Here is a 13543-nt window from a genome sequence, read left to right as displayed (position 1 = left end):
GTCCACACTGCCCCTCCCTCTTCTTGGTTTCTGTTTCCCTGTAAGACCGTCTTCCGAATTGCCAGATCTCCAAATCTTTTTCCAAATCTTTTCCAAATCAATTCAGATGCTCTGAATCAAGAGCAGAGCAGAGCTCTTGATTCAGAGCATATGAATTGATTTGGAAAAGATTTGGAAAAAGATCTTTTGAACAGATTCAGAGATGCTCTGAATCAATTCGAAACTTTTTATGGATCTCCCAATTTGATTTGGATTAATTGATTCAGCCTCCGAATTGGGCCAAATTTTCTCTGAATCAAATCAGTGACCAAACCTTCATACACCCCTTCTCTTCATCTTGCATAGTGTCTGACAAAGCAAACTGTTGTTTTAAAAAAATTATGTATCTCTGATTTAGCCTACAAGGTACAGCTCTACTCTGCCTGATGCCTGACTTCAGACTAACATGGCTTAACTACCTCTTAGATGCATGATACTCAGCTTTATGCCTACATCTGATCTAATATCTAATACCTGAACCAGCTGGCATAGGTGCTGCTGAGTGAGATGGCAGCAGCAGGTAATGCTCTCATCCAAACCCTACTTGTATCTATGGTATTTCATAAAGTATTTTTGGCATTTCAGATTTTGTTCCTTGTAGATTTATGTAAAGATTTCAAATTGTGATGATTGTGGAGCTGAGTGTTTGGTTAACAATAGCCTGAGAGTAGACTTAATGGTCCAGAAAGCCCCTTCCAATCCTATGTTCTTATGGTTAAGGCTCAAACCAGATAAGATAGATCCACTCCTGACTGGATCATCTAGAAGCTATGGTAAAAATTATATTGACCAGTTTGATCAAGGCTGACCTGGATCAAGCCTACTGATCCAGGCTAACTTGGATCCCACTTGTTTGTAACCTTGCATGAAACCTATTAATCTATCATTTGGGGGCCTGCTTTTAGATGAATGAGCAGTAGCTGTGGTCAAATTGGGATTTTTCCAACTAGGCTTGGTAAAAAATAAAGTCTTTCCTTTCACATGCAGATTTTACTATTGTTCTCCACAGCATTTCCATATTAAAATTAGACCACTATGAGGTTCTTTATAGGTAAATGCACCTTAAGCCTGTCTGGGAATTGAAACTAATACTGGATGCATCCACCTCTTGAGTGAGAAGTATCTTTTCAGGAGCATGTCAGCAGTGATCTACATTGGTGGCTGATACAATTTACTGCTACTCTCTCTTCATGTGACGTAACTATGCTTGCTATCAGCAAAAGGCCTTGGACTGGACTCTCAAGATATATACCACAAAGGAGCTGCAGCCAGAGGGATATCAATCATCTGTAAGGAGCAGGACTTTATAATAAGCTCCTCCATTATCCAAAAGATTTGTTGAACTTCAGAACTTCTGTTCTCTAAGCCCTTGAGGGACAGAAAGAATAAGAGGGGATGAGATAAGATCTGTGAGAAAATAGAGTATAGCTAATTTATTATCACTGAATTTTGTTCAGTGATTAGGCTCATTGGGATGTTACCCAATACTGAATAATTTTGCATCTATCTTTGAGGCTTGGAAGGTCATCTGGAAATTTGGATGTATGCATTTTTTTAAGGAAATTTTTAATAAAATAAGGTAAAATGGCAGGAATGGGATGGATGAGAGTGATTGTGAAGGAGTTGTAAGAGGACAAAGGTATTGGCAAGGACTGACATACTATAGTCTCACAGTAACTGGCACATAAAATACATTGGTGTTTCTTGCAAAGATTTACATAGGGTACTGAATGCACTTGCAAAAAAGATTAGCTGAAAAATTATTGCTTACAGTGGAGAAGACAGAGTTGAGCTAGAGAATATAAAAGAAATTAGTGAGAACGGTATGGATATTGAGTTTACCTACCAATCCAGTGCCCAATTTTTAATCTAAGATGCAGAAATTCTTGGCAAATCTTTTGGTTGGTTTTGGCAGACAGAGGATGGAGTGCTCCAAGCATTTTTATGTGTGTGTTTGGGGATAGGGGAGGGCCGGGGTAAAAAAGCATGTAATAATGGAGAAAAATGCCCATTTAAAAAAGGAGAAACCAAATCATTTTACACTGACTCATTTCTGCCCAACCCAGTTCCTATGACCTCATCTTTTCCAGTCAAGAAAGGAAGGTTACATACGTAAATCAGATTTTTGTGTTGGACGTCATAACCTAAGCTTGCCAAACAGATTTAGACAAGAGTTCTTGCAGGCATGTTGTAAATATAGACACGCTGTAGATAAACCATTGAAAGGGTTTTCAAGGTCAATTTCTTTTACCATCCCTCTCCTCCAACCAGTTCACATAGCAACACATTACATGTTTGTTGCTATGGTTCCATTTGCAACATGCCCAGTGACAACAAAGAGCTGTCTTTAGCAGAAGCTTATTTCAAATCACATAGCAGAGAAGCAGAACATCAAGCTGCTTCAAACTGCATTTGCCATTGAAAAGATGAAGAATGCGTCTCAAGGCAGTTACGTGGGTTACCATATTTTTAAAACATTCCAGAACATTGTGTTACCACTATGGGATCACTGGGGTTGTTAGTTACCACAAGAAGTAAAATGTGGCAATTTAGGAAATTATCCTATTTCACAAAAAGCACATTTTCATATCGATTATTACTAAAGCTCCTAATTGCTCCTTTTCCTCTTTCACCAAAATAGCATCTTTGCTAGAAAGTATAATGTAGCAATCTGCCTTCTTTTGCTTTTTCCAGTACTATCCACAGAAATTAATTAGCCAGTTATTGGGCCAAACGTTGCCATCATTTGCAACCATGCAAACTCACTGACTCCAAAGAGTTTGATTTTCCCCCATGTGCAAGGAAACCAAACTGAATTATCCCAAATGCCATCCTTCCACTTCTCTTTCGTTTGTAATGACATAGCAACATGGATTTTATAAGGTGGTATCAGCACACATGCCACTGTGTAGTTGTAAAGGGCAAAATGGTAAAGGGTGGTAAGGGGGAAGTGTCACTCATCACAAAGTTTTAAGGGTCCACTGTTTTTTTTTCCCCTTTGGTTCATGTAGAATGTAGCATTGATTGATATTTAACTAAGGTTTTACCAATGAAAGGCAGTATGTGCATTTGTCTACAAAAGTAAAGTATATCAGAATTATTACAAATCCTTTTGAGGATCAATAGAACAGCTCACACACAGTATTGCCTCCAGGAAGGTCTTAGACACCAAAATGTAGCCTTTGAACTGCAAGATCAAGTAGTTCAATTACCTTGTGACCTGCATCCAACAGTACATACAAATTACCAACAATCTATTATTGACCCATTTATGTACCTTAAAGTATTGATTTCTTTGTAAGTTGATACAAGAATATGTTATGATGAATTGCTAATATGTTAGAATGAAAAGTTATTCACATGTTTGTCGGGGGGTGGCTTTTTTTTTTTATTATGAACTGATGAACAGGAAAGGTCTTTGCTGTTCCCTTTGGATTCAAAAGACTAAATGCAACCTTACTGGCTTCTGTCTATACTCACCTTCCTCTCTGCCATTGTTCTTATTGTTACAAGCATTATTCCCATATGTATATACTATAAAACTACATTATCTTCTTATGTGAATTTTTCTACAAATGGCTTCAGAAATACTGCTAATGACTGGATTTTTATAGTCATTTGTAATCAAGGGAACACAACTTTTACCTTAATTGTGCATCAAAATAGAACATTAAGGAACATTTCTAAAGCTTGAGATAATTTTTAAAAAAACAATTCCTGAATATGTCTAATATACATAACTTTTATTTATTTTGGGCTTGATTATACTTCTGTGAAAGGAAAGCTATGCAGAAAATGGACTGCATAAGCAAAATAGCATGTAGATGAGAAATGCTACTTGCAACACCTGTTCACTAAATTAAGCCAGAATTCCTTGCTGCCAATGTTACATTATGTTCTGTAATATGCCAATTACTGGGATATATGAACTCTGAAAACTGTGAGATACCTTTGGGATATCAGGAATACCCACTTCTCAGATGAGCGTCCTTCCTCCTCCTATGTATTTTACAGTCTGAGGCCAGACCACTGCTGTCCCCTGTTTGAATGCACCAGTGAGGGTAAGAGTTTCCTATTGCTTTATCTTATTTCACAGAACATCTGCACATGAGCTTCCCAAACTTGATCATAAATGAACATAAGCAAATATGTGAATATATTTTTAAATAAAGAATGGTGTGTAGTTTCTTTCCAGGATCTAACTGCAAACGTGTTTTGAAATCAAGGATTTGGGAGGCGGGGTGGGAAAGAAAGCAATTCCTGGAAAGATTAGGTAGTCATTTAATTGAAAGCACAAAATGTTACTCAGTAGCTGTGGCTTTAGATGATCCCAGTTCAGGCACGCAAGAATAACTGAAGGGCTATCATAAAGGGTGCAAGCAAGGAAAAAAGACACTGCACCTTACTTTTTTTATATGGGCTTCTCTTATAAATATATATAATTGTGTCAACTCCCTTTCTTCTGGGGCATTGTTGCCCACAGTGACGCTCCATCTGTCTTGGATCCATGCAAGGAAGAAGTTTCATTCATCATTATTGATTGCTGTAGGTCTTGAAGAGCTTTATGAAGGAGCGGCTGGTGTCAGTATAGAATAAAGAGTGTGGTCACCCTCTCTAGGCTCCTTTGTTCTGGCTTAACGGGTGTCTCAGACACTTTGTGTGTATATCTAAACTGAGCCTTGGTCAGAAAGCTGTTATGTTTGATGGGGCACAAAAAGCAGTTTCTGACGCTAAGACAATTCCATTGTTAGGTTCAAGTTTACTTTAAGGACAACATGTGAAAGTAGAGAAATGCATCTGAATATTCTATACCACAAAATTCATGGATATCTGTATTCGGGGGCTTTACTTCACCCAAAAATTAGAGAGGAGTGGGATCTGAGTTTTACAATTGGGACCTTTGACATGGATTATGAAACCCTACTACATTTTTCGTTGTCATTTTTAAAAAGTGCAGCTGCCCTCCTTTGACTCCCCCCATCAAAACTGCTCCTACTGACTCAACATATTATGTTTGATTCTGTAAAAATACCATGGGATAAAGAAATACAATGTACACAACCAAAAAGATTTTTGTAGCACTTAGTAACTTTTGATTTCTATGAATGTCTTTCTGACGTAAACTACTGGAATACCAGATGGTAGAGAACAGTGAGAAGCAGGCTGCCAGCACTGTAAACACATTCAGAATCAGAATCGTAAAAGTCTTTCTTCCTTTCACTTCTGAAATTATTGGAAGAGAATTTTAAGTTATGCAGAGGGAAAGAAGGTGAGAAGCATGGGACAAGTTACTAGAGAGAAAAAAGTGAATATAGATACAGCGTCTATTTGCTACAATACTGTATTAGCTCAAATCTAAGATGAGGGGTTTTTTCCCCAATCAACATGAGGCCAAAGCCAGAGTTGAGCCACCACCTGCCCTGAGCCTGTGCTGCAGGAAAGGGCTCACAATGGGCAAAGCACAGGACAGATCGTGTAGTGGCACGGGGGGTCACACCAGGGAGACCTGGTATGTTGCTTTGGGGGGAGTGTGGAGGAGACCACGCTCCTTGCTCCCTGCACCACCTGCCACACCCCTAGCCACTTGCCTCTCCACTTGTTGCTTGCTTTCTTCTCTGGATCCAGCTTCAGCTCCATCTATGGTCCCAACTCAGCTGCATCCAGAGCTGCTGCCATTGCTTTTCCCTGGCTGGACAAGGGCTGGGGTCAGAGCTACTGCCACCACTGGTATTGACTGCACTGGGGCAGAGCTAGAAGGGGAGCAGTGTTGGGGGGAAATAAGCAATAGGGGGAGCAGGGAATGGATGGGGAGCAGGTACTGGGAGTGGGGACACACAGCACAGGGGCAGAGGCAGGCATGGGGGGGCAGCAGGGAGACAGGAAATAAGGGTCCAGACAAGGGAGACAGAGGATGGGGGGGACAAGGTTCAGGAGTCTAGCCCCTTGCCCCCCACCGCTGCTTTGGGGGGACAATTAATTAAACTCTATGCATGGCATATATATCAAATTTATGATTTTCCACATATAGATTCTAATCACTGGGGGAGTTGCCTCAAACTCAGAGTTGGCTTGAGACTCATGGCACTTGGGAGAAGTCCCTGGAGACTGGAAGAAGGCCAATGCGATGCCTATCTTTAAGAAAGGGACAAAAGAGGACCTTGGGAATTACAGACCAATCAGCTTGACTTCAAACCCAGGTATAATCCAGGAAAAAATTATCAACGAGTCCATCACTACCAGGCTAACAGAAGAAAGTATTCTGAAGGATAGCCAACATGGCTTCATTATAGACAGTTAATGCCAGACCAATCTCATCTTCTTCTACAACTGATAACTCACCACCTAGATAAAAGAAATGATGCTGATGTCATATACTTTGATTTCAAAAAGGCCTTTGACTTGGTCACCCATGATGTCTTCATGGTTAAATTGGAAAAATATGGCCTTGACTATTTTACGGTCTGCTGGCTAGGCAACTGGCTCCATGGTAAGACCCAGAGAGTACTGATAGTTGGGACTGAGGCATCATGGCGGGAGGTGACCAGTGGCATCCCTCAGGGCTCTGTATTCAGACCAGTGCTTTTCAACATATTCATCAACAATTTGGATTCGGGTATTAAAACTGACCTGGCCAAGTTCACTGATGACACCAAACTATGGGGGAGCATGATCACACTCCAGGACAGGCTGGCACTACAAGCTGACCTGGACAGGCTTGCAAAGTGGGCAGACCTCAACCTCATGTTGTTTAATACAGAGAAATGTAAAGTACTCCATCTAGGGAGAAATAATCCACAACATGCTTACTAGTGGTGATGCACCCCTGTGCATCCCCCATCAGCCAGCATTCCTGGGAAGGGGGGGCATGTGAGAGTGCTGGTGCCCCCTCTGAGAGCACCAGCTGAGGAGTGTGCCAGGAGAAGCAGTCCCCCCACAGCCAATCCTGCCAACCCAGAAGTGCTAGCAGTATGCTGCTGTCAGTTGCGGGTCAGCAGGATTGGCCATGTTCTGCAGTATTGGCCACGGGGGGAACCCCCTCCCCAGTTGCTGACGGTCCAGTCAGGGGGCGCAAGTGCCTCCCCTGACTCAGGAGACACCAGTCACCTGTGATACTTACAAGCTCAGCAGCACTATGCTTGCCAGCATCACAACTGAACAAGATCTGGGTGTCATGATAGAAAACAAGATGGACATAAGCTACCAATGCGATACCATATCTGGCAGATCTAACCAGACACTGGAATGCATGTACTAAGGCATCTCAAGCAAGGCTAAAGATGTTATCCTCCCACTCCATTCAGCCTTGGTGAGACTGCAGCTGGAGTATTGCATCCAGTTCTGGGTGCCACACTTCAGGAAGGATGTAGAGAAGCTTGAGAGAGTCCAAAGGAGGGCCATATGCATGATTAGAGGCCTAGAGACCAGGTCCTACAAGGAGAGCATAGAAGACTTGGGACTGTTTAGCCTGGAGAAGAGAAGACTCAGAGGGGACTTGCTGGAAGCCTATAAGTACATCAGGGCCTGGAGGAGCAACTATTCACCAAGATCCCCCAGGGGAGGACTAGAAATAATGGGCACAAGCTGACTGAAGATTACTTCAGACTAGACATAAGAAAAAACTTCTTTTCAAGTTGTGTATTGAGGGTTTGGAACAGGCTCCCCCTAAAGGAGGTCCAGTTACTCACCCCGGTGATCTTCAAAAAGCTTCTTGATGCCCATCTTACTGGGTTTATCTGACCCCAGTGGTTTTTCCTGCCTAAGTGCAGGGGGGCTGAACCCAATGATCTGTAAGGTCTCTTTCAGCTCTTAACAACTATGAAACTATGTCTTGGATTTGGGTAAATGCAGTAAATCCTTTTTCTTTCTGGGGTTGTTCAGAGTTACCCTATTTGTTGTTTCATAGTTTAATACTTTCATAGTAGCTAGGGTCAGAAGGGACCAGTACTGATCATCTAGCCTGACCCCCTGCCACAGGCAGGAGTGAATGCTGGGTTCACAAGACCCCAGACAGGTGATCATCCAACCTGCTCTTGAATTTGCCCTAGGTAGGGGCGAGGACCACTTCCCTGGCAAGTTGGTTCCAGATTTTGGCCACCCTAACTGTAAAAAATTGCCTTCTGATCTGTAACCTAAACCTGTTCTCCATCAGCTTATTGGAAGCTCATGTTCATCTTGGAGTCAGTAATGACTCCAAGATCCTGTTCTGCCTCTGTGCTTTCAAGAGGGGAACTCCCCAGCCTGTATGTATGCTGTGGATTCCTTCTCCCAAGGCTTGTTCTTCTCACCCTGCATTTGTCTACATTGAACCCCATCTGCCCACTTTTGTAGTCTGTCTAAATCTACTTGCAGCCTCTCTCTCCCTTCAAGTGTGTCCACCTCACCCCACATCTTTGTAGCAGGTTCGTAGCAGGTAGATCATGCCTGACTAATCTAGTCTTTTTTTATGACCAGGTTCCAAAACACTTTGACACAGGAATAGGGATTGATATCATTTACTTAGACTTCAGGAAGGCCTTCGATACGGTATCCCATCCCATACTGGTGAACAAGTTAAGAGGCTGTGACTTGGATGATTACACATTCTGGTGGGTGGCAAATTGGCTAGAGGGTCATACCCAGAGAATAGTATTGGATGGGTCGGTATTGACCTGGAAGGGAGTGGGTAGTGGTGTCCCACAGGGTTCGGCCTTGGACCAATACTCTTCAATGTCTTCATCAGTGACTTGGACGAGGGAGTGAAGTGTACTCTGTCCAAGTTTGCAGATGATACAAAACTGTGATCCTGGGGACCTGGTGACCATCTATAAACTCACTAGGGGAGACCAGAAGGGTTTAGGGGAGACACTGTTTCCCCTAGCGCCCCCTGGCATGACAAGGAACACTGGACACAAGTTATTAGAGAGTAGATTTAGATTAGACATCTGCAAGAACTACTTCACAGTTAGGGCGGCTAGGAGCTGGAACCAACTTCCTAGGGAAGTGGTGCTGGCTCCTACCCTGGGGGTCTTTAAGAAGAGGCTTGATGACTACCTGGCTGGACTCATTTGAGCCCAGTCTTTTCTCCCGCCCAGGCAGGGGGTCGGACTTGAAGATCTACAAGGTCTCTTCCAACCCTACTTCTATGACTCTATGTGGGGAGAATTGGACACACCGGAGGGCAGGGAACAACTATAGGCAGACCTGGACAGGTTGGATAAATGGGCAGAAAACAATAGAATGCAATTTAACAAGGAGAAATGCAAAGTGCTGCACCTAGGGAGGAGAAAAGTCCAGCACACCTACTGCCTAGAAAATGACCTGCTCGGTAGCACAGAAGCGGAAAGGGTTCTTGGAGTCCTAGTGGACTCCAAGATGAACATGAGTTGTCAGTGTGATGAAGTCATCAGAAAAGCTAACTGCACTTTATCATGCATCAGCAGATGCATGACAAACAAACCATGGAGGTAATACTTCCCTTCTATCAGGTGCTGGTCAGACCACAGTTGGAATACTGCGTGCAGTTTTGGATGCCACACTTCAAGAGGGATGTGGATAACCTGGAGAGGGTCCAGAGAAGGGCCACTCATATGGTTGAGGGCTTGCAGGCCAAGCCCTATGGGGAGAGACTAGGGCACCTGGACCTTTTCAGCCTCCGCAAGAGAAGGTTGAAAGGCAACCTTGTGGCTGCCTATAAATTCATCATGCAGGAGGGAATTGGTGAGGCTCTACTCACCAAGACACCCCTGGGGGTCACAAGAAATAATGGCCATAAGCTAGCAGAGAGCAGGTTTAAACTGTAGATTAGAAGGAACTTCTTCACAGTTAGAGTGGCCAAGGTCTGGAATGGGCTCCCAAGGGAGGTGGTGTTCTCCCCTTCTGTGGGGGTCTTCAAGAGGAGGTTGGATGGGCATCTGGCTGGGGTCATCTGAACCCAGCACTCTTTCCTGTCTGTGCAGGGGGTCAGACTCGATGATCTATTGAGGTCCCTTCCAGTGCTATCATCTATGAATCTATGCATCTTAGTGTCATCAGCAAACTTGGACAGCATTCTTTCCACCCCTCGTCCAAGTTGCTGATGAATATGTTAAACAGTGCGGGCGCAAGGACACAACCCATCCATCACTACTCTCTGGGTGCACCCCATCAGCCAATTTTTTACCCATCCAACTGTGTAGACATCAATGCCACAATCACTTAATTTATTGATGAGGATGGGGTGAGAGACAGTGTCAAAGGCCTTCTTAAAGTCTAAAAAGACTACATCCACAGTGACACCATCATCCAAGGATTCAGTCACTTGGTCATAAAAGGCAACCAGGTTGGTCAGGTAGGACCTGCCTTTGATGAACCCATGCTGATTGCCCCTGGGCATGATCTCCCCAGCAGGCCCCCCGCAGATGCTCCTTGATGATTCTCTCCAAGATCTTCTGAAGCACCAAGGTAAGGCTTACAGGCCTATAGTTACCTGGGTCCTCCCTCCTCCCCTTCTTGAATATTGGGACCACATTGGCCAGTTACCAATCCCCCGGCACCTGGCCAGATGACCACAAATGCTCATACAGCCAGGCCAAGTGCTCTGTGATGACTCCTGTCAGCTCCCTCAACACCCTGGGGTGCAGGGCATCTGGACCTGCAGATTTAAAAATGTCTAGCCATTCCAGAAGATCCCTAACTACATCTGCACTGACTGAAGGCCTGACAGAGCAATCCCCAAGATTGTCCCTACCTCTGGTAGGTGGGATATTATGGTCCCTGTTCAAGAAAACAGAGGCAAAGAAACTGTTAAAAGTATCATCTTTCTTGTCTGGCGTAGCCACAAGATTACCATTTGCATCTTGCAGGGGTCCTACATTGCCTGGTGCCCTCTTCTTGCTCCCAATGTACTTGAAAAGGACTTTTTGTTGTCCTTCATGCTGTTCTTTTTTATTAGTTTATACTACCCAAAACTGTGCGTGCCATGTATTAAACTTCATGAAAATGTTGTACATCTTCTTTTCCTCTTTCAGCTCATTCAAACTGGCTGCTTTGGGGGGGGGGAGGGGGATGGTGCCTGAAGGTGAAATAAAAACATCTGCTGGCTTGAAACCTCTGTCCAACACAGGAGTCTCAGAGAAGGCCTAACCATTTTACCAGTGGACAACAACTTTGTATGATCAGAAGTACGGGAGGGAGGCTAAGGGTGTGAGTTTTTCTTCAACAACATATTGCTCTAGTCCTTGCACAATTTTACATCACCAGGCCTAAATCCTGTGATTTGTGGAAGTAAATTAAGCAGGAACTAGAGAGAAACATTAGATATAAAGAGAAAACAAAAGATGGTAACTCACCAAGCACAGAGTTTTATGTTAGGTCTTCCTGACTGAAAAACTGTCCATGGAGGAAAACCTATCTATATTGAACTGTCCATGGAGGAAAACCTATCTATATTAGTTGAAGGAAAATGTGTTAAGTGGGCTAAAATCAGGTTCTGTGATACTACTTGTGACACTTTTGTAGGTTGCACAAACAAGACAAGCTTCTAAAATGCCTTAAATTACTGAAGACAGCTGCGTTTATAAAACCTATTGTAGGTCCATTAGTGTCCTTTTTATTTTTCCAGGGACAGCCTATTTGAAAGCTGGAGGCAGAGCTCATTAAAACATGCTCCTCCCCTCAAAAAAAAACAAACAAAAAAACCAAACACCTTAAAAAAAAAAAAAAAAAGGAAAGTTGAGACAAACCTAGCTTTCCAAATCTCCCCAGGCATATTCATCAGAAATCACAAGACGACAAACTGGGCACCTTCAGAATGACATATTCCTATAATTACTGAGTACACAATTATTTGGGAGCTCCAGTGAACTGTGACAAGTAATGCTTGCTACTACAGCAGCACTTCTGGCAATGTATTCCAATTTACCAAAGCTCAGCTCTATCCACTAATGCAAAACTCAGGCAGGACTACGTCTCCGCCTTTGAATTAAGCTACCCTTACATCCACTCAAGGGAATGCTGCCCCACTATCCACACTGGACATCCCTGAGTCATACTGATGTCTGTGCAAACAGGAAGGTGCCTTGCTTCTCCCACATCTTTTCATACCTATGTGGAGTCAGACATGATGTAGGCCAAATGATGTGGGAAAGAGTGAACAAATTTTATGTGGTCATTACTACTCAACTCAAAGAAGCAGCCTGCTGATCCTGTGGGCAGATTGCAGGACCAGCTGCTATTTTTGAGACCTTATCATGACTGCCCCCCACCATGTTTTTGATTGGCTGAGGGGCCCAGGTGGTCCCACTCCTCGCTGCTGACTGGTTGCAAAGGCTGTCAGTCATGTGGCCCCTGCCCCTCACCACTGATTGGTGGAGAGGCGTAGGGCTGCATGACAGGACCATCAACAGCAAGAAGTGGGAGCAGCAGGCATTTTGATCTCACCTGTTCGCCAGTAACACCCCACCTCCCACTTTTCCCTGCTGGTGAGCTGCCACTATGCCTGCCAGCTCCCTCTGGGAAGTCAGCATTCTATGTTCACTAAGTTTTCTTTTTTTTTGGTATGGATTTTGGGACAATACTGGATTTTGCATTTTCTGCCAAATCTATAAAATCTCAATTTCTGTAAGTCCCTAGTCATGACATCAAGTCACTTCAGTGTACTCATTAGCTGCACCTTAGTAATAAAAGGAAAATGCAAAATATCTTCAGTAGACTCATATGCATTATGTTATCCCATTTGGTACATTCTTTAGTTCCAGACACTGTCTAGTATCAGCACTAGAACCCCAGCCCTCTTTCCTGCCCAGGGCAGGGGTTCAGACTCGATGATCTGTTGAGGTTCCTTCCGACCCTAGCATTTATGAATCTATGAACCTATGAGTGTGTGTATGTGTGTGTACACACACACTGTGAGGGAGTGGGGCCTAGGAGCGGCCGTGAACTCCCTAGCGCCCCCTACCGTCACTCACGGTGGACTCAGCACCCTCAGAATCTCGCCCACCACGACTTTGATCTTGAATGGTTAATTGGGAGGCTGCCTTTGTTCCCCTGGTGAACGGTATGCGTGTTCTTGCCCCTACTCCAAATGGGGCGCCTCCGTGCACCCCTCCCTTAAGGGGTATGCGTGCCTCCAAGCCTCCCCTTTAGCACGCCCCAAGCCTCGCAGCTGTTCTGTGGGACGTTGTACAGTCCCCTGCCCCTCAGGTGCTCTCTCCCTGGCACCCTGGGCTTGTCGCCCGCCTGGCACCCCCTGGGCCGGGCTCCTACCCACCGGCCTGTTACCGGCGCCTCGGGCCTGTCTCTCTGCTGTCTGGCTCCTACCGGCGCCCCTGGGCCTGGCTCGTTGCCGCCGCCCCGTTCCCGGTGCCCCTGGGCCTGGCTTGTCACCGCCACCCTAGCTCCCACTATTCACTCCAATGTCCTGCTACTGGTCAATATCGAATTGGGCTCAGGCGGCCGGAGCCTTACCTGGCCTCCTCGACCCTACTGGGTCTTTGCCAAGAATCCCGGGTTGGGCTCAGGTGGCCGGAGCCTTACCTGGCCGCCCTGG

The sequence above is a fragment of the Crocodylus siamensis genome, chromosome 1 (genome assembly GCF_052110815.1).
Source record: "Crocodylus siamensis isolate JL-2025a chromosome 1, ASM5211081v1, whole genome shotgun sequence".
NCBI lineage: Eukaryota > Metazoa > Chordata > Crocodylia > Crocodylidae > Crocodylus > Crocodylus siamensis.
Note: the sequence above shows the minus strand (reverse complement) of the source record.